General features: G+C 36.4%; 1 protein-coding gene across 2 annotated transcripts in view; it reads left to right on the top strand.

Moving 5' to 3' along the window:
* Nucleotides 1-24,451, top strand: part of LOC110597289 (uncharacterized) — a 168,054-nt gene that overhangs the window by 75,118 nt on the left and 68,485 nt on the right. The window lies entirely within an intron of this gene.

Genomic DNA, 24,451 nt, shown 5'->3' with positions numbered 1-24,451 from the left:
GATATCTAAGTGACATAATGGAGAATGTTGTGACTTTGTTCTTTTTTTGTTCATTTTTCAATTTTTACAAAATGATCGTAGGTTTAGAGCATTTTGAAATTGCATATATAGAACAGAAAAAAAAAACTAAAAAAATATAAAGTAATAAATTTTAAAAAAATGAATCTAAAGTCAAACAAGGCTCTTGGAACATTCCTTCTTGATTTATCAGATAAGCTAATTATCAGTTTCCTCATACTTAAAAATAACACCAAGAATAAGTTTCAAGAGCTGTTACTTCATGCTGCATAAAAATCCTCTAATTTTTGGATATTGTTTTCTATTAAATATATGCAAAGTAATTTTTCATATTTAAATGGTGACTTAAGTAACAATAATATAACAAGGGTAAATTCAGAAAATAAAATTATTTCATAAACATAATTGTATACAAAGTCCTTGTAGACAAGTGGTGTGATGCATAATAAAGTCTATTGTATAAAGAAAAATTGCATGCATGCAAGAAACCACTGAAGTTTCCTTGCACTAGTAGACATTGGGTTTAACATGGAGACTGTTAAATAAGGGGTTATGGGTCAAAGATAGCATCATAGCCTGTTTTTCAAATGAAGTGTTTGCATTATTGTTGTTGTTGTTTTGCAGTGCTGAGATTGTATCCCAGGCTTCATAAATGCTAGACAAGTACTCAACTGCTGGAGTTACACCTCTATCTCCTGAAAACAGTTTTACTAGAATGTCAACTGACATACAGTTATTATGTATTGTAGAATTCAGGCTATGATCATAGAGAATTTTTGGTTGACAAAGCCTAAAGTATTTATGATCTGACCTTCTGAAGAAAAATTTTGCAAATTACATTGATATAATCTTAATGCAACCAAATATATTGAGGTTAGTGGAATATAAATCCCTATGCACAATCTACCAGCAGCATTCAGGTTAATTTAAGAGTCAAATGTCACAGCGTTTACCCACTAGGAATTAAAATGAAAATTTAATCATTAGTAATTTTCTTGTAACCAGGTAGAGTACCAATGTGGAAGGCAGTATTCTTCTGCAATTTAGCAGTAGCTAGAAGTATTAAAACATAATGAAGTTAAGATATATTTTCAAACTAAATGCTTTAAATATACTTTATGTGTGAAATAATAAGTACAATAAAGATCTCACCTCATTCTCAAAAATTATTGCATACTACTTTTCAGATATAGAAATACAATTTTGGGGGCCTACTGGATATTGAACTTAGGGGCACTTGACCCCTGACACACATCCTCAGTCCTGTTTTATATTTTATTTACTGACAGAGTGTCAAGGAGTTGCTTAGTGCCTCACTTTTGTTGAGGCTAGTTTTGAACTATCAATGCTCTTGCCTTAGCCTCCTGAGTTGCTGGGATTACAGGCTTGTATTACGGCACCTTCTGGAAGATAGAATTATTAATAAGGAGTATTTAGAATATTTCTACTTTATAAGACAATTTTATAATAAATATTCTTGAAGTACATATGTGTATATATCAGTGTGTGTGTGTATATATATACACACACACACACTCATACACATACACTATCCTATACACACACCAAAAACAAAAAAACAGTTTATACAAACTATTTTTCAATATGCATCGTGTGTGTGTGTGTGTGTGTGTGTGTGTGTGTGTGTGTGTGTGGCCTGAACAGACCCCTGTGAATCCATTAAAAAAGTAATTCATTAGAAAGTAATCCAGAGCCTAATTCCATATTGTTTTTATTTTTAAAATTATTTTATTTGTAAATAACTTTAGTTGTAGATGGACACAATACCTTTATTTTATTTGTTGATTTTTATGTGGTGCCAGGGATCAACCTCGGTGCCTGGGATCGACCTTGCCATGCTAGGCAAGTGCTCTGCCACTGAGTCACAACTCTGGCCCCAAATGTCTTTTTCTCAGTAGAGAATTCAGCTGTTTCTTTTAAACAAAAAATAAAAATGCTTTTGGTTAGGTGTGTTTTCAGAAAAAAAAAGTTATTTAATAGAAGAACTGGAATGGGCAGAGCTCTTAGCACTGTGAAGAATGAATTACAATTCCATGACCTGCTGTCAAACTTGTTGTCATTGCTTAGCAATTATTACCCTTCTGGAGCCTGAGAAGAAAAAAAAATGAGTTGAGAAGATTACATTTGAAATCATAACCATTTGAAAGAGCCAAGAAATAGGTATGCCATCTGTGGAACATGTGAATTTTTCCAACATGATAGTTGAGTTTTTATGGTTTTAATAATAACAGTAACAACAAAAACCCTGCATGTATTGAAAAAAGTAAGCTGAAGTAGCAGAGCCAAGTTAAAAGTGGAAAAGTTTCTGGAAGAAAATGCAATTCATTATGAAAAATTAAATCTTTAATTTCTTTTTACATGGAAAAATAGAAAACCAAGTTTATTAAAACTACAAATGTTTCCTTTTTAAAAGAATTTTTTCTTGAGTGTTGGATGAACCTTAATTTTCTTGAACAATTATTTATATTTGGAGCTGAGAATCAAACCCAGTGCTTCTAACATGATAGACAAGTGCTCCACCACAGAGCTAGAACTTCAGTCCCAAATGTTCCCTTTTATATGTGAACGTTATCTGACTCACTTAGCTGAAGTTCTCCAGAGAAATGAAATTGGCTTGTCATTAGGGTCTTCAACTGATAAAATGAGGCTCACCCACATGGTGGGTAATCTGCTTTAAAATGCACTGATTTGAAGTTTGAGACCAGACTCGGCAATATAGTGAGGCCCTAAGGAATTTATCAAGACACTGTCTCAAAATAAAATGTAAAAATTGCTTGCAATGTGGCTAAGTGGCTAAGTGCCCTTGGGTTGAATCCCTGGTTAAAAAACAAACAAACAAAAAATGAAATTTATCAGTGGAAGAAAATAGTGTAGTGTAAAAATTAGCTTCATACCTCTGGTAATTTTTTTTTTTTTTGTGTGTGTGTGTGTGTGTGTGCCGGGAATTGGACCCAGGAGCACTAAACCACTGAGCCACATCCCCAGCCTTTTTCTTAAATTTCATTTAGAGACAAGGTCTAACTGAGTTTCTTAGAGCCTCACTAAGTTGCTGAGCCTGACTTTGAACACATGATCCTCTTGCTTCAACCTCCCAAGCCACTGGGATTACAGGAGTGCATCACCAGGCCCAACTCTGGGAAATTTATTTTTGACAAGCTTCTCAGGTTAATTCAAGAGACAATAGTCTTTACCATATATAAGATAGAGATAAAATTGCATATTTTCATGCAAAAGAGTGATATTGGATTTTACATGAGATTATATAAATAATTAACTCAGAATGATTCTGTACCTAAATGTAACAGTTAAAACTATAAAAATAAAAAATAAAAAATCCATAATCTAATGTTCTTGAATTTAGAAAGAGTAGTGAAGACTTAGATATTCTTCAAAAGTACACACACACACACACACACACACACACACAAAAAAAAAAAAAAACAACAACAACATCAACAACAACAAAAAAAAACCACCATGCTTGGATGTCTAAGAGGCCTTTTTACACCCATGGTCCATGACCTCCTCAACTTCCCAGACAACTTTTCCTGTGGTCTTCAGCATCTCAAGTAGGTTAATCCTGTACTTGGGGGCTTAGGTGGACACCTTCACACAGCTTGAAAGTGTATAATAAATTATGACATTGGTAAGTTTTATATTTTAAAGAATAAAGAAATAAAATCACATAATAATATTATATAAATTATTATATAATTTACTACATGTTATATAAATAGTATATAAATTATTAGATGGTAAAGGAAATTAGTCTACACTGATCATTTTTTCAAATGTATTTTTTATTTATAGGTGGACACAATATGTTTTTTTAATTTTTCAATTGGTTTTATTTTTTAAATTCATAACAGTGGAATGCATCATAATTCTTATTTCACATGTAGAAGAATTTTTCATACCTGTTTGTATATAAAGTATGTTCATGTCTTCATACATGCACTTTGGATAATGATGTCCATCACATTCCTTCATTATTGCTAACCCCCCCTCCCTTGTTTATTTAATTTTTATGTGGTGCTAGGTATCAAACCCAGTGCTTCACGCATGCTATGTGAGCACTCTACCTTTGAGCCACAACCCCTGCTCAGTCTACACTGCTCTTTAGGCTTGGGACTAAGGTGTGGAAAGACTTGGGTCCTGATAAATTTTCTACCCCAGGGTCTCTGCTCTCATCTCCTGTGACTTCTCTACTCACTCACCTCTAGCCACACAGGCCTCTCTCCTTTTCCCAGTACAACTTTGCTCCAGCCTCAGGACCTTCACTGGGTCTTGTTCCTCTTCAGAGCCATCTGTGGCACTTGGGCTTCAGGTGGCCCATACATCAGGCTTTTGTTGTGTCATCATCTTCTCCATGGAGACTCCTATGATCTCCCTAGCTCCTGTGAAAATTTCCACTACACCCTGACCCACCTCTGCAACAACTCTTCACCACCCACTGTCTGGATTCTGTGAAAGCAAGGTCCCAAGAAGGGGGCAGAGCAAGGTGGGATGGCCCTGGCTCTCTGGGAGGTGCCCAACTGTGGCTTTCCATTAGCATTCTAAGGCTTTTTTCAGTAAGTCTGTTTGTTCTTATTGGACATTACATTCATGGGGTGATGTTAGTACTCCACCTTAATATTATTTAAGGTCTGTGTGTAGCTTGAGTACCCTGCTCTGTATCATCCATCCTGAGGCTTGAGAATAGCATCAGTTCCCAGGGGAGGTGATGAGGGCTGTGCTTCTAGTTCATTCTGGTAAGAGCAAGGCTGTGCCCTGAAGGGGAGCCCTTCACACCCAGCTTCCCACTGCTGCAGCCTGTGTGTGGGCTTCATAAAGCAAAACAAATCCAAAATAAAGGAGTCATAGAAGTCTCCTGTGGGATGTTGAGAGCTACAGCTGAAGGGGCTCCAGCAAACTTCCAGCTTCCAACAAACTTCTAGCTGCCAGCTGTTTGGCTCCTCTGCAGTGATGTTCATTGGGCTATTTCCCCACCCTTTCAGACCACAGAGCTGCTCATTGGGGGACTTTTTTTGGCTCCGCCCAGGCGACCCAGCCAATCGGCCTCAAGTGCAGGAGGAATGGGGGGGTTGACATGCTTGTGGGAAGCCGGTGGTGGCAGTTGTGCTCTGAGGGAATTCCTGAAGAGCTCGTGTAGTGTGATGTGGTGTGGCGTGTGTGTTCTAAAAATAAAGTTCATTTCTGCTTGATAAGTGGCTCCTGAATTGTGCCCAGCCAGACTGCGGCATTTGGTGTCCTGCACCGGGAATGACTGAGGGTAAGTGATAAGGTAAACTGCTCGCCCCTGAGGGCAGGACAAGAGGATGGGTAGCCATTTTAAGATTCTTCTTTTGTTTTGTTTTGTTTTTGTTTTAAGTTGCCTGTCCCTGGAGATGTGTAAGACGGAAGAAAAATCACTCACATCTGAGGAAAAACTATTTGCCTCTGAGGAACAGATAGGGAGAAAGGACAGATGGACATTTCAGAAGGATAGAAAGGCTATTATAATGAATTTTTGTTGTTTCACTTTTGTTTCATTCTGTTTCAGTTTTGCTTGGCGTTATCTTGTTGGGTTGTATTATAGTTATAGTAGAAATATGGGATCAGAAATTAGTAAAAAACAAACCAAGAGTGTTAAGTAAATTGTTAGAGGAAGGAGGCATCCCAGGAAGAGCAGTCAGGGCATATGTTGATACAATACAAAAATGTAGCCCATGGCTTTTTAAGGAGGAGTTGTTAAATATATCACAATGGAACCATCAAGGTGAAGAATTAAAAAGAATAGAAAAGAAAAGCCCAGGGACTCTGCCAGTTGGCACATTGCCATTGTGGACATTTGTATCTTGTTTGCTTAGTCCAAAGCCTTCAGTTCAGACAATGGTAGAGGAAGGAGAAGACATATTGATTCAAGTAAAAGAGAAGGTCTCTCAAGTTAGTCAGAGGAAAAGATTCAAGTAAAAGAGAAGGTCTCTCGAGCTAGTCAGACAGAGGAAAAAATTCAAGAGAAGGTATCTTGAGCTAGTCAGACAGGAAGAAAATTTAGAGCAGAAAAAGCCATTAGGGGAAAAGGTACAACAGGAGACTGCTACTGACACCTTTCGATAACCAGAGGGCGTAAGTGTCCCACCAACAGCGCCACCTCCATATGCTGGAAGACCCCCAACCCCCATAGTTGATAGATGGGATTCTGAGATAGGATCTCAAATATTAACATCCCCTGTATTTGAGCAGGCAGGAGGGCAGCAAATTCACCATGCTTTAGATTTCAAAACAGTGAATCAGCTAAAAGAGGGTGTAACAACCTATGGTCTTCAAGCACCCTTCATTGTAAGCATGGTCGAATCCATTACCAACTTGAACATGACGCCAGCAGATTGGGCTAGTATGTGTAAAGCTGTGCGAAATGGAGGACAATACCTGTTATGGAAGGTTGCTAATGAGGAATTTTGCAAGGAGATGGCTAGGCGAAATGCAGCAGCTGGTTATCCTCAGAGAAATCTAGATATGTTGTTAGGAAAGGGAGCTTATGAGGATCAGCAGCAACAAATTGTATATGATCCTGCCATATACTCACAAATTGCTGCAGATGTGGTTAGGGCATGAGAGACTTTACAAGGACTTGGAAGTTTACAAGGTCAATTTTCTAAGGTAATACAAGGAGCTAATGAACCCTACGCTGAATTTGTAGTTAGGCTTATTCAAACAGCTACCAGAGTTTTGGGGAATATAGAACAAGCAATGCCATTAATAAACCAACTGACTTATGAGCAAGTGAATCATTGGTGCAGAGAAGTCATTAGACCATGGAAACATGAAGATTTAAACACATATATTAAATTATGTAGAGACATTAATGAACAAAGGCAAGTCTTGGCAGCTGCAGTTCAACAGGTTTTAGATGCCAGGCCAAAAACATGCTACAATTGTGAACAAACAGGACATTTTAAAAGGAATTTCCCCATAGGAGGAGGATTTAACAAAACTAGGTATCAAAGGAGTAGAATACTGGGTATTTGCCCATGGTGCCATAGAGGGAGACATTGGGCTAATGAATGCCATTCTCAAACCACCATAGAGGGTACTCCTTTATCAAAAAACGAACAAGGACCAGGTGTATATCCACAATATCATGGAGAAAGGCATCAGGCTCCATTTCCAAAAAATGGACCGGGGGGCCCAATGCTCTGGGGCCCAAGACCACAAATATACAGGGCATTGGAGGAACCCAGCAACCCCATCAGTGTAGTGCCTAGGACACATTGTCCATTAGATCCCTCACTAGACAAACCAGAGGAAGCTCAGGATTGGACATTGGCGCCCACCTCAGCCAGAACAGTACTAACTCCAGAGATAGGAGTTCAAATCATTCCCACAGAGGTAAAAGGACCTCTTCCCAAAGGAACAGTAGGCTTATTATTGGGACGCAGTTCTTCTACTCTAAAAGGACTTATGATAAGTCCTGGGGTAATTGATCCTGTTTATAAAGGTGAAATAAAAATTATAGCCAGTTCTCCAAAGGGTACATCAGAAATTTCACCAGGAGATAGAATAGCACAGTTACTAATAATACCCAGCCTACATGATAAATTTTCCAATCGTACTGTAGAAATAGGTTCCAGGGGATTAGGCTCCACAAGTGTAGATTGGGCTATGCTTTCTTTAAATTTAGATTCTTGCCCCATGCTAAAACTAAATACTCAAGGACATGAATTTAAAGGGCAACTGGATACAGGTGCAGACCTTAGCATCATCTCTCATCAACAATGGGCAAAACATTGGCCGTTACAACAAGCCATTCAAATGCTTCAAGGCCTAGGAGTGGCAACTCATCCCCATAGAAGTGCAATGGTATTAAGTTTGGAAGGATCCTGAAGGATGTGAAGGAACTATACAGCCATATGTATTGGATCATCTTCCCATAAATTTATGGGGACAAGATGTCCTAGATCAATTAGGACTAACATTAACAAATAACATCAATTCAAATGTGCCCACTATTATGGCTAGACAAGGTTTTAGGATAGTAAAAAGATTAGAAGAACAAGAACAACTTATAGCAGCACCAATACAAATAAATCAAGGAACAGAGAGACATGGATTGGATTTTCAGAAGGGGTCACTGAGACAATAACAATTACTTGGAAATCAGAAAAACCAGTATGGGTTCCTCAGTGGCCTCTGACTATAGAAAAGATACAAGCAGCCCATGACCTGGTCAAACAACAATTAGTGGAAGGACATATACAACCTTCTGTATCTCCCCATAATACTCCCACTTTTGTCATCAAAAGAAATCTGGTAAATGGAGATTATTGCAAGATTTAAGAGCCATTAATAATGAGATGGTTATTATGGGGCCTGCTCAATCAGGGATTCCTCAATTGTCTGCTTTGCCAAAAACCTGGTATGTTTTAGTTATGGATATTAAAGATTGTTTTTTTCCAATTCCATTTCATCCTGAGGATAGTCCATGTTTTGCATTTACTATTCCTGCATTGAATCATGAAGGTCCTGATCAGAGATATGAATGGAACGTACTCCCTCAAGGGATGGCTAACAGCCCAACTATTTTTCAAATTTACATTAACAAAGTAATCCAGCCACTTAGAAATCAAAATCCTGAACTACAAATATTTCACTATATGGATGATGTATTATTAGCCCACAAAGATAAAAACACATTACTAGAATGTTATGCCACACTTACAAATTTATTAAAAAAGTATTATCTAGAGATAGCAATAGTTAAAGTACAATTAAATTTTCCAATTAATTATTTAGGAGGTCTATTATCCTCAACCATGGTCCGTCCACCAAAAATTCAAATACGAGTAGATCAACTAAAATCACTTAACAACTTTCAAAAGTTATTAGGAGACATAAATTGGATAAGCCCTTATCTAGGTATACCAACAGGAGAGTGGGGACCTTTATTTGATATCCTTATAGGTCCATCAGATCCAAATTTACCACAAATGTTAACACCTGAAGCAAGAAAGGCATTAAAAATCATTGAAACATATATGGAAAATATGCATTTGGATTGAATTGATATAAGTTTGCCTTTATTATTTATTGTACTACCAACAAAAATATTCCTACAGGGGTATTTTGCCAAGAAGGTCCATTATTATGGATACATTTATCTTATTCTCCTAACACTATTCTTACTAGATATCCTGAGGCTGTAGGACAATTAATACTCAAAGGAATAAAAGCAGCAAAGGGAGTGTTTGGAATTTCTCACAATAAAATTATTACTCCATATACTATGGATCAAATTGATGAGTTAGCTAATGAGCTAAATACTTGGGCAATAATCATGTGCAAATCTAATGTTTCATTTGATAACTACTTACCATCAAATCCTTTATTGTATTTCTGGTCATTGAATCCTGTAATTTTTCCAAAAATGGCAAGAAAAACACCTATCATGAATGCTCCAAATATATTCACTGATGGGTCAAATAATGGTACAGCAGCAATAGTTACACCTGATCAAACTTTTACATTTTTAGTACTCAAACAATCAGCTCAAAAGGTAGAGCTTAATGCAGTATTATTACAAGCTTTTGTGATGGTTAAAGATTCTATATTTAATTTATTTTCCGATAGTCAGTATATTGTTAATGCTAAAATATCCCTTGAAAATGCTGGTAGGATTTCCCCTTCCTCTACTCTTTTCTCTTTGCTTTCCATTATACAAAGTCTAATCTGGGACAGAAAAGATCCATTCTTTATAGGACATATCAGGGCACACACAGGATTGCCTGGAGCTCTTAGTTTGGGCAATGATTTAGCAGATAAAACTACACATGACATATATATTTTCTCTACAGTAGAAGAAGCTACAAATTTTCATAAAAAATTCCATGTCAATGCTAATACTTTACAAAAGCATTTTAAAATAACTAAGGAAAAGCTAGACAAATAATAAAACAATGTCAAAATTGTGTGACCTTTTTACCACAAGTTAATCTTGGAGTCAATCCTAGAGGACTGATACCTAACCATATTTGGCAGATGGACGTCACACACTTGCCAGAATTTGGAAAATTAAAATATTTGCATGTTATAGTTGATACTTCTTCCAGATTTTTGATGGGCTCCCTTCATGCCAGAGAAAAAACTAAAGATATTACAGCTCATTGCTTACAAAATTTTGCCACTGTGGGCATTACAAAACAGTTAAAAACAGATAATGCCCCTGGTTATACTTGTACCTCTTTTAAACAATTTTGCTCATCATTTGGCATTACTCATATAACAGGAATCCCATACAATCTACAGGGACAAGGCATAGTTGAAAGAGCTCATCAAACTATTAAAATGTACTTATTAAAGTAAAAACAGGGAATTGGGAAGAGGTATATATTCCCCATAGGTAAACTTAAAATAACCCTTTTTTACTTTAAGCTTTTTAAATTTGAATTCATCAGGGCTTAGTGCTGTGGAAAGGCATATATGTCCAAAAAATGTACATAAGCCCAAGGTACTTGGAAGGATATTCTAACAGGACAATAGAAAGGTCCTAACCCAATAATTGTCTGGAGTTGGGGGTCTGTTTGTGTGTTTCCACAGGGAGAACAGCAGGCGATTTGGATTCCAGAGAGACTAACTAAGGTCCTGACCCAGTGATTGTCTGGAGTCGGGGGTCTGTTTGTGTGTTTCCACAGGGAGAACAGCAGGCAATTTGGATTCCAGAGAGATTAACTAAAGGGATTTCTACAGACCAAAAAGAAGATGATTTGGCTCAAATCCATAACAGCTGATATCCAGAGCTCCAGTTTGGCTATCTTTATATCTGCGACAGAACCAGGATGCTTTTTTCAATATCTATTATTATTGCCCTTTCACACATCATGAAGTTCTAGTTTGTTTTTTGAGCTCATACAGACCTAGGTTAATGTTTTGCTGATCAGTTCTATTTTTTGACTATAGAGTTTTTAAACATTGCCATGGAGATTTCACCTGTAAAAAGTTATAAGGCCTTTACTATTATGTTATGTGTTGTATGTATTATATTATGTGTGCACACTTATGTTTTGTGTTGTATGTTTGTACTTATGTCCATATATCATATATGATGAGCGCTCATGAAAAAATGGATCCAAATATTTTTTTTATTCACGTGATTTAAATGGTTTAATTTAAATTGGGTAAACAGCTGTTAAGGATTGTTTTAATATGTGAACAAAAAAAAGAAGGTTAATAGATTTGTTTGTTTACTTTCACCTTTCCTTTTCATTATAATAATTCTGTTCAAGATAATGTAAATTGTTCAGAAAATTGTTTTTTTTCAGTGTCTTCTGGAATGTTACATAACTTTTCCTTTAGCCATTATTGCCAGAATTCCTGTCTTCATCCCAGTGCCGGTGAAGACAAAGATAAAACCAATCTACAACTGCTGCAATAGCTATCACTGAACTGCTTGCAGAACTTGCCTGAACTATGTATCACTTGTATGCATTGTGAACTCACTTGTATGCATTGTAAAGTATCTGTTGGTGCAGCAATTTGTGGTAGTTTTGGGGTATTTTTGCTGATGGTGCATCGGTGGTACAATTTTTCCAAAAGGAGCTGTTAATTGGCTTGGTGTATCTTCCTCCCTTCTGCTTGTGATGGTCTTTCAGCTAAAATTTGGGTGCCAACAGAGGTGAGGCAAAGAACCTCACCCCCTTGCAGTACAAAGACCTAACCACAGGTGTGTCTGTATACTAGACTGGTAGTCAGTGACGGGTAAGATCCAATTGCAATGGTACCAACCTAAGACAGGAGGCTGACACATTGAGATCAACTCATCCGATGACAGGTAAGTACCATATGTAGTATCGGACAACCTATGGCAGGCGTGGTCCCTAAGCCACATGCTTGTTGTTTAAACAGAGAAGGGGAGATGTTGAGAGCCACAGCCGAAGGGGCCCCAGCAAACTTCCAGGTGCCAGCAAACTTTCAGCTGCCAGCTGATGATTGGTTCACAGCGGCCCCAGCAAACTTTTAGCTGCCAGCTGATTGGCTCCTCTGCGGTGATGTTCATTGGGCCCTCTGTGGGGGCCCTTTCAGACCACGGAGCTGCTCATTAGGGGACTTTTTTGGCTACGCCCACACGACCCAGCCAATCGGCCTCAAAAGCAGGAGGAGTGGGGGGGTTGAGAGGTTTTGGGAAGCCGGTGGTGGCAGTTGGGCTCTGAGGGAATTCCTGAAGAGCTCATGTGGTGTGGTGTGTGTGTTCTAAAAATAAAGTTCATTTCTGCTTGATAAGTGGCTCCTGAATTGTGCCCAGCCAGGCTGCAGCAGTGGGCCTTCCTGCAGGAGTTACTCTCCCTTTCTTACCTTGGTGCAGTGGGTTGGTGAGGACCATCTTCCCACATGCTGAGGTCCCTGTTGTGGCAGGTTGTGGCTGTGGTACATGAAGGGGGTATGTTTTCACCATCCAGGAATAATTTCAATGACTCGTGTGACCTAAGGAAGCAGCCCTGAATAGGAAGCGGAAAAAAATGTGGTTAGGAATGGCTGTCACTGAGTCAAAGTGATGTTCTCAGGTGATCCTGAGTCTACTTCATTTTGCAGTGCTGGGTGTGAAAGTGTCTGGCCTCCTGTGGCCAACCCTGAAGACTTTCTCCTGACAGGTGTGCCTGCACTCCCCTTGTAACTTTAAAAAAAAAAAAAAGAAAAAAAAAGAACTCAAAACTCAAAAACCTTAACACCAAATAAATAAAAATAACCAATCAGTAAATGGGCTAAGGAACTGAAGAGACACTTCTTATTCTTAAAACACTTCTTATACTTAAAACTAATACAAAGGCTCAACAAATATATGAAAAAAAATGTTCAACATCTCTATGATTTTCATCTTACTTCATTCAGAATGTCAGATATTAAGTATACAAGCAACAATAAATGTGGTGACAATGTGGGGAAGAAGGCACACTATTTGGAAATCAGTATGGAAATTTCTTAGAAAACATGAAATGAAATCACCATTTGGCTCAGCTATCCCACACCTTGCTTTATACCCAAAGCATTTTAAATCTGCATTTTACAGTGAAGCAGCCACATGGATGTTTATAGGAGCACAATTCACATTAGCTAACTATGGAACCACACTAGATGCCCTTTAATAGATGAATGGATAAAGAAACTGTTACATAGACACAATGCAATATTACTCATAATTGGAAGAGAAAAAAATCATGGCATTTACTGGCAAATGGATGAAGGGTGAAGTTGGAGAACATTATGCTAAGTGATGTAAGCCAATCTCCAAAAGCCAAAGGCTGAATATTTTCTCTGCTAAGTGAGTGCTGATCCATAATGGGTGTAAGAGGAAGGAGCATGGGAGAAACAGAGAAACTTTGGATAGAGCAAAGGGAAGAGAAGGGTATGAAGAGTGCATGGGGGTGAAAGATGGTGGAACAAGATGTATATCATTACCTAAGTTCAGGTATGAAGACACTACTGGTGTGACTCTACTTTGTGTACAATGATAGAAAATAAGAATTGTGCTCTGAGTACTATGAATTGAAATGCATTCTGCTATCATGTTTAACAAATTAGAATACATATTTATTAATTTAAAAAATGCAGACTAGATATATACTTTCCCCTATTTCTCTCTCTCTCTCTCTCTCTCTCTCTCTACATATATATATAGAGAGAGAGAATATATATATATATATATATATTCAATATATAACCAAGCACATATATAATATATATAATACATAAATAAAACTTTTTTATACACCTGATTGGTTATGAGGCTCCCTTTCAAGGACCCAGCAAACTTCTTGTTCAGTTTCTATCAAGGAGAGATATCAGTCAAAAGTATTCTCAACCCTTCTTTACAAATCAGCAAATAATACATTTCTATGTCATTTTCTAAATATAGCTAAACAAGAGCAACAGAGGCATAAAGCAGAGAATTATTTTATTGGAAATAGTATAAAATGAAGACAAAAACAATTATTTGCATCACCTTGAATCCCAAGAGAACTAGAATCTGGAATTCAGAAAAGGAAGATTCAACATTTTACATTTGCAAATGTGAGTAACGTGGATGCCTACAGTGAAAAGATTATTACAAGCTTTTAGGAGAAAATTTATTAGAGTGACAGATAATGGCTAAACAATTAGTATCAGCACAGTGTCTTCCAGGTGCTTTGTCAGCTGTGTAATACAGCATTACAGGTATTAATTGCCTCCATGAAGATCATTAGTCATCTGTGTCCTCTGAAATTATTCTCATTGTAGAGATGAGTAAACATGGGTTTCTGGACACTAAATGGCAATTAAGTAGCACCCAGAGAACCACCCAGAGACAGAACTGAATAAAATCCCTTGAGGGCCCCTCAAAAGCTGATTTACTCCTGATACAGGGATGTCAGTCTGGAGAAATATTTTCTCTCCATTTTTAAGAGAGAGCATAGAGAAGAGATTTCAAGAAAAAAACAAATGTGTTTTAATTCTTTCATGTTAAGGAACTCTTCAGGAAAAGAGCTCTCAAACCAGATTGCATAGAAGGCTACATGCTTGAAGATAACAGGGTGCCAAAAACACATCAGAGGTCTTGAGTGACTCAGTAAAGAAATTAATCTAAAGGGGTTATCAGAATTTGAAAAAAATTATGTAACTATTTCTAAAAATTAATGTCTTTTAGTTGCTATCTTCACAACATATCATTAAGTAAACAATGAATTATGTATGAGTACTTCTAGAATTTGCCAAAATATATAAACATAAAACATACATATAAAACACACACACACATATATAATTAATAACTAAGAGTAAAAGATTTTTTTTGCTTGAAGTCAAACTCTATCTGCCTATTTGGATCTATTTTCTTATCCTTGTAGTCAGAAACCACACACAAAACACACACACACACACACAAATGCAGGCAAGAGCCTTGAACTGCCCATTTATGACGGAGATATCTAAGTGTTTATCATAAAAAATCAACGTCATTAGAAATTAGAGAAATAAAACATAAGCCACCATCATCAACAAAATTAAGTAGTATTGATGAAGATACAACACAAATGAATACTCATAAACTCAGAGGAGTTTAAGTTATTTGTGGAAACTATTTTGCTATTGAAGATACATGATCTAGCCATCACAGACTTACTAAAATTACAGCATGTGTTACCATGATAATATGTAAGAACACAACAGTATTCATCTCAACAAGTAAAATCTAGGGGAATAATTCAAAAGAATGTACATCTTAGAATAGACAAATCATAATCTTTGAGAAAAATGGTCACTAGGTCAAATCACATTTTTAATCATACAATATCCAGATAAAAATTAGTTTAAACACTATGTATAACTTTTATATATGTGCCATTTTCATGTGGTATTTTACATGTGTACATGTTTAGAAAAAATATGTAGAACTTATGAAATAATATAAATAATCAGAAGCAAAGACTCAGTTACAATCCCATGTGTAGATGATAAAACTCATCATTACAAAGATGACAATTTCTCCCAAATTAACCTAAAATATATTCTACCAAAATTTCCATGTACATATACGAATATATACAGTGAAGTCTTCATTTATGTGTATTCTATAAAGAAGTAATTTTAAAAATCTATAAATAAATGGCAGAGAAGTGAAGGTAGAAACTTTTGAGTACTGAAGTGGAGCAGATTATATTTCATATTTGTATGGTTAAAATAAACCTGGATATATAGTATAAATATAATGCAATAATTAAAAAATCAACATGCTTTACTTTAAATGAAATAAGGAACCAAATGTTCTAATAAATCCACACAACATGCACACACACACACACACACACAAAAAAAAAAACTATACATAACTTTAGCTAAAATACTTTTCAATTATAAGAGCAAAAGAAGTAATTATACTTACCTGGCATTTGTGTATATTGCAAAATTATAGTATTACAATAATTATGAAAGCATCACAATATAAACAATCCACATATATATCCATATGTATGTAAACATTATATATTTAATTGCAATAGAAAATTCTAGATAAACACAACAAGTTCAATCTCAGCAACTTAGCTAGAACTATTCCTAAAATAAAAATATAAACACCAGGGATATAGCTCAGTAAAGTATCCCTTGGTTCAACTTCCATTAACAAAATAAATAATAAACAAAAATAAAAAAATAAAAATTAAAATAAAAAGAAAAGTAAGGAAACAAGATAGAAAAATGAAAATTAGCTAGCTCAGGAAAATGTGAAGTCCCTCTAAACCACAGCTCCTCCCCTTTCAGGAAAAGAAGCCTGTGGAGATTTGATTATGATAATCATCCCACCTGTCAGTCACCAGCATCTGGGAATACACTGGGCTCCAGGTACACACCTGCCAGATAGTATTTTAGGCAGGGGCTGAGGATGTTTTCTGAGGATAAGGCAGTGAGGAGTCTCTTCCACTGACATGCTCCCCACTTGGATGGCCAATAGAATTGGAGGCATACTGTCCCATTGGAGGGCTTAGGAATGCAGTCTCCAGAGGCTCTTTAAAGTCCCTATGTGCCATCTTCTGTTCCCACCGGAGCCACTTTTGCAGTTCCAAAAGTATTCCTCCCACAGTCTCCTTTCCCAGGACACTGCACACTCACCATTTCCTGGTGCTAAGGAACCAGTCCTGCTCCCAAGGAAGGTTCAGCAACTGCACCGCAAAGCAACCCTGGACTCCCAAGAATGAGAGTGAAGTCCAGAGCTGAATTGCAGAAATGGTAGACTCAGTAGAAAAACAGTGATTGAGGAAGCCTGCCTCTTTCTCTCTGGCATTACACAAGATTGGACTGTTCTCACTAAGTGTTGCTAATTTGACATTGCCCCTCAAATATGAGACCAGTGAGCCTTCCTTTTAAATGACAGGGAATAGTATCCAATGCAGGCATGAATAAGGTTATGACAGGTTGTTTTTTTGTATTTTTTTTCTTTTGAGGTCTGTGAATTGCACCCCAGAGCCTCAGGTTGTTCCTATTTTAAGGCAAGATTTTCTTCCAGAAATAAGATCCAGTCCAAATAGCAGAACATTTGCATTTAACCTTTCATACAAGGTAATTTCAATTTATATATGCCTGCATATTATTCAGGAATAAACATAACATAATGACAATTATTATAAAATTTCATTTAACATTTTCTGCTCTCTGTTCCTGTTTATTTGTTTGTTTATTTATTTATGTATCAGCGATTGAACTCAGAGGAATTTTTCACTGAGCCACATCCCTAGCACCTCCCTTTTTTATTTTTTGTATTTTAGTTAAAGACAAGGTGTCGCTGTGTTTCTTAGCACCTCACTTTTGCTGAGGCTGGGTTTGAACTTGTGATACTTCTGTCTCAGCCTCCTGAGCTGCTGGAATTACAGGCATGTACAACCATGACTGGATGCTCTCTGTTCTTGTTAGGGGACAGATTGATCTTTGAACTAGGAAGAAATCCCCTAAAGCAAAAATTGGCACTGAAAACAACACATAATGCACAAGGGTAATTTAAATATTTCTAATAGTCACATTAACAACATAAAAAGAAACATTAACAGCATAACCCAGCCTATCTAGAGTAATTTTCTTATGTTACTAATAAAATACTACACACTCAAGTTTGACTGTCTTTATTACAGTACCCACATTCTCTTAGTTCACAATACCCACATTTCAGTTTTGAGAGCTATAATAACCTGATGTTAGGGACTTAAAGGGCTTGGTCTCTCTCTTTATATGCTAGAGTTGACAGGTAATGCTTTTTGTCAATATTTCTTCTCAAGCCCCAAAAGTATGAGAAACAATGCCCTGAGTGAGAGGAGGAAGCTCTAAACAGGAAGTACCCCCAAACAGATTATTCTTTCCAACTTCATACTGGTTATATAGTTTGTTTGCTTGCTTTTTTTCATTGCAAATATCAGATAGGAAAAAAACAAAGAAAGAAAGAAAGATGATATCCCAGTAGATTAGGGACACATAGCCTGTAATCTCCCCCAGCCTTGACTCTATTGTTTAAATATACAAAATACAAACTTATTTGGCAATTTGGGCTTAGCCATTAGTATCTCTTTCCTCCTCTGAACAAACTCCCACAACTAATAAGCAAGTGGACTGGAATTCAGGATTAGCTCTGTCTGATTGCAAAGCAAAAACACCTCTACCAGATTTCAGGACTCTTGCAACATTTCTTATTCACCTCAGACTTGGAAAGTAAAAATTATTCATGAAAGCATAATTTGTGGTATATATATAGAAATACAGTCCTATAAATTACATAGTAAGACACATATAGAACATTCTCATTTATCTGTGTGATCTTGGGGCTCCAATTCCAATTCCACTATACAGGAAATCCTGGTCCAATTGTTAGAACAAATGAAACACACATGAAAAAGGCACATGAGGGGAAGAAAATCTGGGATCAGCAAGTTTTACTTTAGTCAGTATTTAGCAGTGGAGTCAATGGGTGGAGCACTGGTGAGGCTACTTTTTTTGGGCTGAGGCAAGGGTCTGCATTCCTTTTTTTTTTTTTTTTTAACATTCATCTATAAACTTTTAAGTATTTTTTTATTTATTTTATTTTTAAAATATATGACAGTGGAATTTATTCCAATTCTTTTTCTTAAGAGAGAGAGAAATTTTTTAATATTTAGTTTTTTAATTTTTGGCAGACATAACATCTTTGTATGTGGTGTTGAGGATTGAACCCAGGCTGAATGCATGCCAGGTGAGCACGCTACTGCTTGAGCCACATCCCCAGCCCCCAATTCTTATTACACATATTACATATAGAATACAATTTTTTATATTTTTGTATATAGAGTATGTTCATGCCAATTAATGCCTTTATACATGTACTTTTTAAAATTTCAATTCTTATTACACATATATACCATGATTTTTCATCTTTCTGTTTATATATAAAGTAAGTTGACACCCAAAGCCTTCATATGTTGGATAATGATGTTTATCACACTTCACAACCCTTCTAATTTGTTGCCTCCTCTCTTTCCCTCCCATCCCTCTTTCCTATCTAGAATTCATCTAATCCTCTCATGGTTCCCTTCCCTACCCCCCTATGAGTCAGCCTCCTTAAATCTGAAATAAAAACATTCAGCATTTGTTTTTTTCAGATTGGCTAATTTCACTTAGCATTATCTTTTCCAACACCATCTATTTACCTGCAAATATCATGATTTTATTGTCTTTTAAGATGATTAAAATTCCCTTGTGTATATATGCCACATTTTTTTTATCCATTCATCCACTGAAGGGCATCTAGGTTGACTCCATACTTTAGCTATTGTGAATTGTGCTGCTATAAACATTGAAGTGGCTATGTCCCTGTAGTATGCTATTTTTAATTCCTTTGGGTATAGTTTGAGGAGAGGCATAGCTGGGTCAAACAGTGGTTCTATTCCCACATCTCCAAGGAATCTCCATACTCCTTTCCATAGTGGCTGTACTAATTTGCAGTCCCACCAGCAATGTATGAGTGTGCCTTTTCCCCACATCCTCTTTAACACTTATTGTTGTTTGTCTTCATAATAGCTTCCATTCTGACTGGAGTAAGATGATATCTTAGAGTAGTTTTGATTTGAATTTCTCTGATTGCTAGAGATGATGGGCATTTTTTTCATATGTTTGTTGATTGATTGTATATCCTTTTCTGAGAAGTGCCTGTTCAGGTCCTTGGCCCATTTGTTAATTGGGTTATTATTATTTTTTTTTTTGGTGCTTAGCTTTTTGAGTTCTTTATATACTCTAGAGATTAGTGCTCTATTTGATATGTGAGGGGTAAAAGTTTGCTCCCAGGACGTAGGCTCTCTGTTCACTTCACAGATATTGTTTCTTTTGCTGAGAAGAATCTTTTTATTTTGATTCCATCCCATTTATTAATTCTTGGTTTTAATTCTTATGCTATAGAAGTCTTATTAAGGAAGTTGGGGCCTAATCCCACATGATGAAGATTAGAGCCTACTATTTTTATTTCTATTAGACTCTGGTTTAATTTCTATAAGAGTCTCTTGTTTAATTCCTAGGTCCTTGATCCATTTTGAGTTATGTTTTGTGCATGATGAGAGATAGGGATTTGATTTCATTTTGTTGCATATGGATTTCCAGTTTTCCCAGCACCATTTGCTGAAGATGCTATCTTTTCTCCAATGCATGTTTTTTGCACCTTTACCTAATATAGTTATAATTTGGTGGTTTAGTCTCTGTGTCCTCTCTTCTGTACCACTGGTCTACCAGTGTGTTTTGGTGCCAATACCATGCTGTTTTTGTTACTACTTCTCTGTAGTATAATTTAAGGTCTGATATTGTGGTGCCACCTGCTTCACTCTTCTTGCTAAGGATTGCTTTAGCTATTCTGGGTCTGTTATTTTTCCAGATGAATTTCATGATTGCTTTTTCTATTTCTATAAGAAATGTCATTGAGATTTTGATCAGAATTGCATTAAATCTGTATGGTGCTTTTGGTAGTATGGTCATTTTGATAATATTAATTCTGCCTCTCCAAGAACAAGGTAGACCTTTCCATCTTCTAAGGTCTTCTTTGATTTCTCTCTTTAGGGTTCTGTAGTTTTCATTGTATAGATCTTTCATGTCTTTTATTAAGTCAATTCCCATGTATTTTTTTTTTTAGATTATTCTTGTGTCTATGTTCTCTGTGAATGGAGTAGTTTTCCTCATTTCCTTCTCAGAGGCTTTGTCACTGATATACAGAAAAGCCCTTGATTTATGAGTGTTGATTTTATATGCTGCTACTTTGATGAATTTATTTAGTAGTTCTAAAAGCTTTCTGGTGGAGTTTTTTGGATCTTCTAAGTATAGAATCATATCATCATCAATTAGTGATAATTTAAGTTCTTTTTTTCCTATACATATTCCTTTTATTTTTTTCGACTAATTGCTCTGGCCAGTGTTTCAAGAACTATGTTGAATAGAAGTGGTGAAAGTGGTCAAGCCTATCTTGCTCCAGTTTTGAGGGAATGCCTTCAATTTTGCTCCATTTAGAATGGTGTTTGCCTGAGGCTTAGCATAGATAGCCTTTACAATGTTGAGATATGTTTTTGTTACCCTAGTTTTTCTAGAGTTTTGAACATAAACTATATGTTCAAAATATGGAGCTGTATTTTGTCAAATGCTTTTTTTTGCATCTATTGAGATGATCATGATTCTTATCTTTAAGTCTATTGGTGTGATGAATTACATTTATTTATTTCCTTATGTTGAACCAACTTTACATCTCTGGGATGAATCCCACTTGATCATGGTGCACAATCTTTTTTATATGATTTTGTACTCAATTTGCCAAAACTTTATTAAGATTTTTTGAGTTTATGTTTCTTAGAAATATTGGTCTGATGTTTTCTTTCTTTGATGTGTCTTTGCCTCGTTTGGGGATCAGGGTGATATTGGCCTCATAGAATGAGTTTGGAATTACTGTCTCTTTTTCCTAAAATAAATTGAAGAATATTGGTTCTTCTTTAAAGGTCTTGTAGAACTCAGTTGTGTATTCATCCAGTCCTGGGCTTTTCTTGGTTGGTGAATGGGGTAGTTTTAATGGCTTCTTCTATTTTCTCATTTGATATTGGTCTGTTTAAATTGTGTATATCTTCCTGACTCAATCTGGGTAAGTTGTATGACTTAAGAAATTCGTCTATGATTTCAATGTCTTCTATTTTATTGGAGTATAAGATTTCAAAATAATTTCTAATTATCCTCTGTATTTATGCAGTGTCTTTTGTAATATTACATTTTTCATCATGTTTGCTGGTAATTTGAGTTCTCTCTCTCCTTCTCTTTTTTAGTATGGCTAAGAGTCTGTCAATTTTATTTATTTTTTCAAAGAACCAACTTTTTGTTTTGTCAATTTTTTTATTTTCTTGTTTCAATTTTATAAATTTCAGCTCTAATTTTAATTATTTATTGCCTTCTACTGCTTTTGATGCTAATTCCCCCATGCACACCCCTAGGGCTTTGAGATGTAGTGTGAGGTCATTTATTTGCTGACTTTTTCTTCTTTTAAGGAATGAAATCCATGCAATGAATTTTCCTCTTAGTACTGATTTAATAGTGTCCCAGAGATTTTGATATGTTGTGCCTATGTTCTCACTTACCTCTAAGAATTTTTAATCTCCTCCTTGATGTCTTCTGTGACCCATTGTTCATTCAGTAGCATATGGTTTAGCCTCCAGGTGATGGAGAAAATTTTATTTTTTATTTTGTCATTGATTTCCAATTTCATTTCATTATGATCTGATAAAATGCATGGTAGTATCTCTACTTCTTTGTATTTGCTAAGAGTTGCTTTGTGGCATAATATACAGGGTCTGGATTTTGTAGGCTTTCTTTTTTATTTATTTATTTATTTATTTTACTTTTAGGTGGACACAAGACCTTTATATTATTTTTATGGTACTGAGGATCTAACCCAGTGCCTCACACATGCCAGGTGAGCATGCTACAACTTGAGCCACATCTCCAACCCCCTCTGTAGGTTTTCTTTAGGTTGTGAAGGCAATTTCTGGGGTTTATTGTATTGGGGTCTTGCTGAGTCATTAGCATGGGACAGGAATGTGAAAATGGTATTCCCTGGGGCTTATCATGTTGGGGTAAACAGACTGATTAATGTGGGGGGTCAGGGATCAGTCAGGTAATTTTTCCTTTTGTGTTCCTTTGCTCTGGCTGAGTCCTGTAATTTTAAATGACAAAAACTTAGGGAAAATGTGCTTCAACTTATTTTCCATATCTTTCATAGTTTTGTCAAAGGCAAACACCAGCTAGAGTTTGTCTCAACACCACTTTACATATCAAAATATTGGTTAATATTGAATATGTGAGAAATTTAATTAAGGTTTATTAATTAGAGAACAGGCTGATCTAAAGAGATTTAAAGTACTACCACATTGTCTATAGAGGCATGCAGCAGATTTTTTTTTTAATAGAGAGAGGGTGTAGAGAAAAACGAAATTAAGGTGGGACATATAAAATTACTGGCAGTACCATGAAAATTCAGAGAATTGGAATCTGGATTTCAGATGAGAAAGAGTTGACCTATTGTATTTGAGCATGTGGTGACATGAGTGCCCATGATAAGGTCATAGGCTTCTGAGGGACAATTATATGATAAATGAAGCCTAAGTAACCCAGACTCTTGCTTTAGCCAACCACCATTTTCTGCCTCCCAAATAAGTCTTTCCAGGTTGTGATAGTAAAAGCAAATGTGACTTCATTTTCTTTTGTGACTCCATTCTGTAAAACAACCATGCCAAGTAGAAGGGTCATGGCTGGGGCAAGTTGTTCTTTTCCTTTTGCTATAGAAACCTTTAAGAACATGGAACTCCCTAATGTGGCATTGTTTCTGTAACTAGAGTAATGGGGCTCTGTTTCTGTAATGGGGTTACTGGGCTAACTGTGATTGGTTAGGCTTCCCATCGCTTGACTGCCCACTTTCTCTTCTGTAACCTGGCTTGCTTGACTTGGCTAGACCCCAAACATCCCTTTTTTGGTTTTCAGGCTTATATGGAGCACCCTTGCAATTGTTCAGGGCTGATCAGGGGAACAGCTTTATGTTCTGGTCAGCCACCACTGGTGTGCTTCAATAAAGGCTTGATTCAATTATATTTGAGTCATCTGGAAGGCAGTTTATGAAACCCCAGGATGAAGCTTTAACTATAACAAGGTGTTCCACTGATGGACTCTGATGCTGAATATTGAAGAAAGGAAAGCTTTTCAATGAGAAGTTTTCTTCCCATCTCTCATCTTTGTTATGTTTGTGTCACTTGTGTTAATGCTAATCAATCCAAACACAGGAATGATGATTCAGCCTCTTGAAAATTTGTCATTAAATTTCTGCCCATTTTGTTGGAGGCTTACAGCAGGCCTGGCAGATGCCTGGAGAAGACTTGGATCTGAGTGGCAGCATTAGAACCTTATTTTTTTTCAACCGAGGTAAATTAACATCTTAAGCCTACATTCTAGCTAGAGGCAGAAAATGGCAATCATTACAGAAGATATGAATCAAAGAGTTTAGACAGTGTAAAACCCAACTGGACATCTGGGATCCATAGCTCATTGGTGAGAAATATATGCAGTGGCCACATGATGACAGACTTGCACAAACCAAAATCAACCTGGATGGTTGCCCTGATTTCAGGCCAGTCACCTGGGTCTCATGCACTAGGCACTCACCTGACTTCCTACAAAACCTGCAAAGGCAGTGTCCAGGTGTTCATTTTTAATTATAGCTGGATGCTCTGTGTTTTTCAAGAGAAAAATAATTAAATAAATGAATACAACAGCATAATGAACTGCTAACTCTGTAAACAGAGCTTATCTGTTTCAAAAGGGAGCTGAGTATGCTGTCTTGCTCCCCAGGTTTCAATGACGAAAAAAGTCACATAATACAGAGAAGACTTAT

Source organism: Ictidomys tridecemlineatus, chromosome 2, assembly GCF_052094955.1.
Source record: "Ictidomys tridecemlineatus isolate mIctTri1 chromosome 2, mIctTri1.hap1, whole genome shotgun sequence".
Lineage (NCBI taxonomy): Eukaryota > Metazoa > Chordata > Mammalia > Rodentia > Sciuridae > Ictidomys > Ictidomys tridecemlineatus.
The sequence above is the reverse complement of the archived record's forward strand: the minus strand, read 5'-3'. Positions and strand labels throughout refer to the sequence as shown.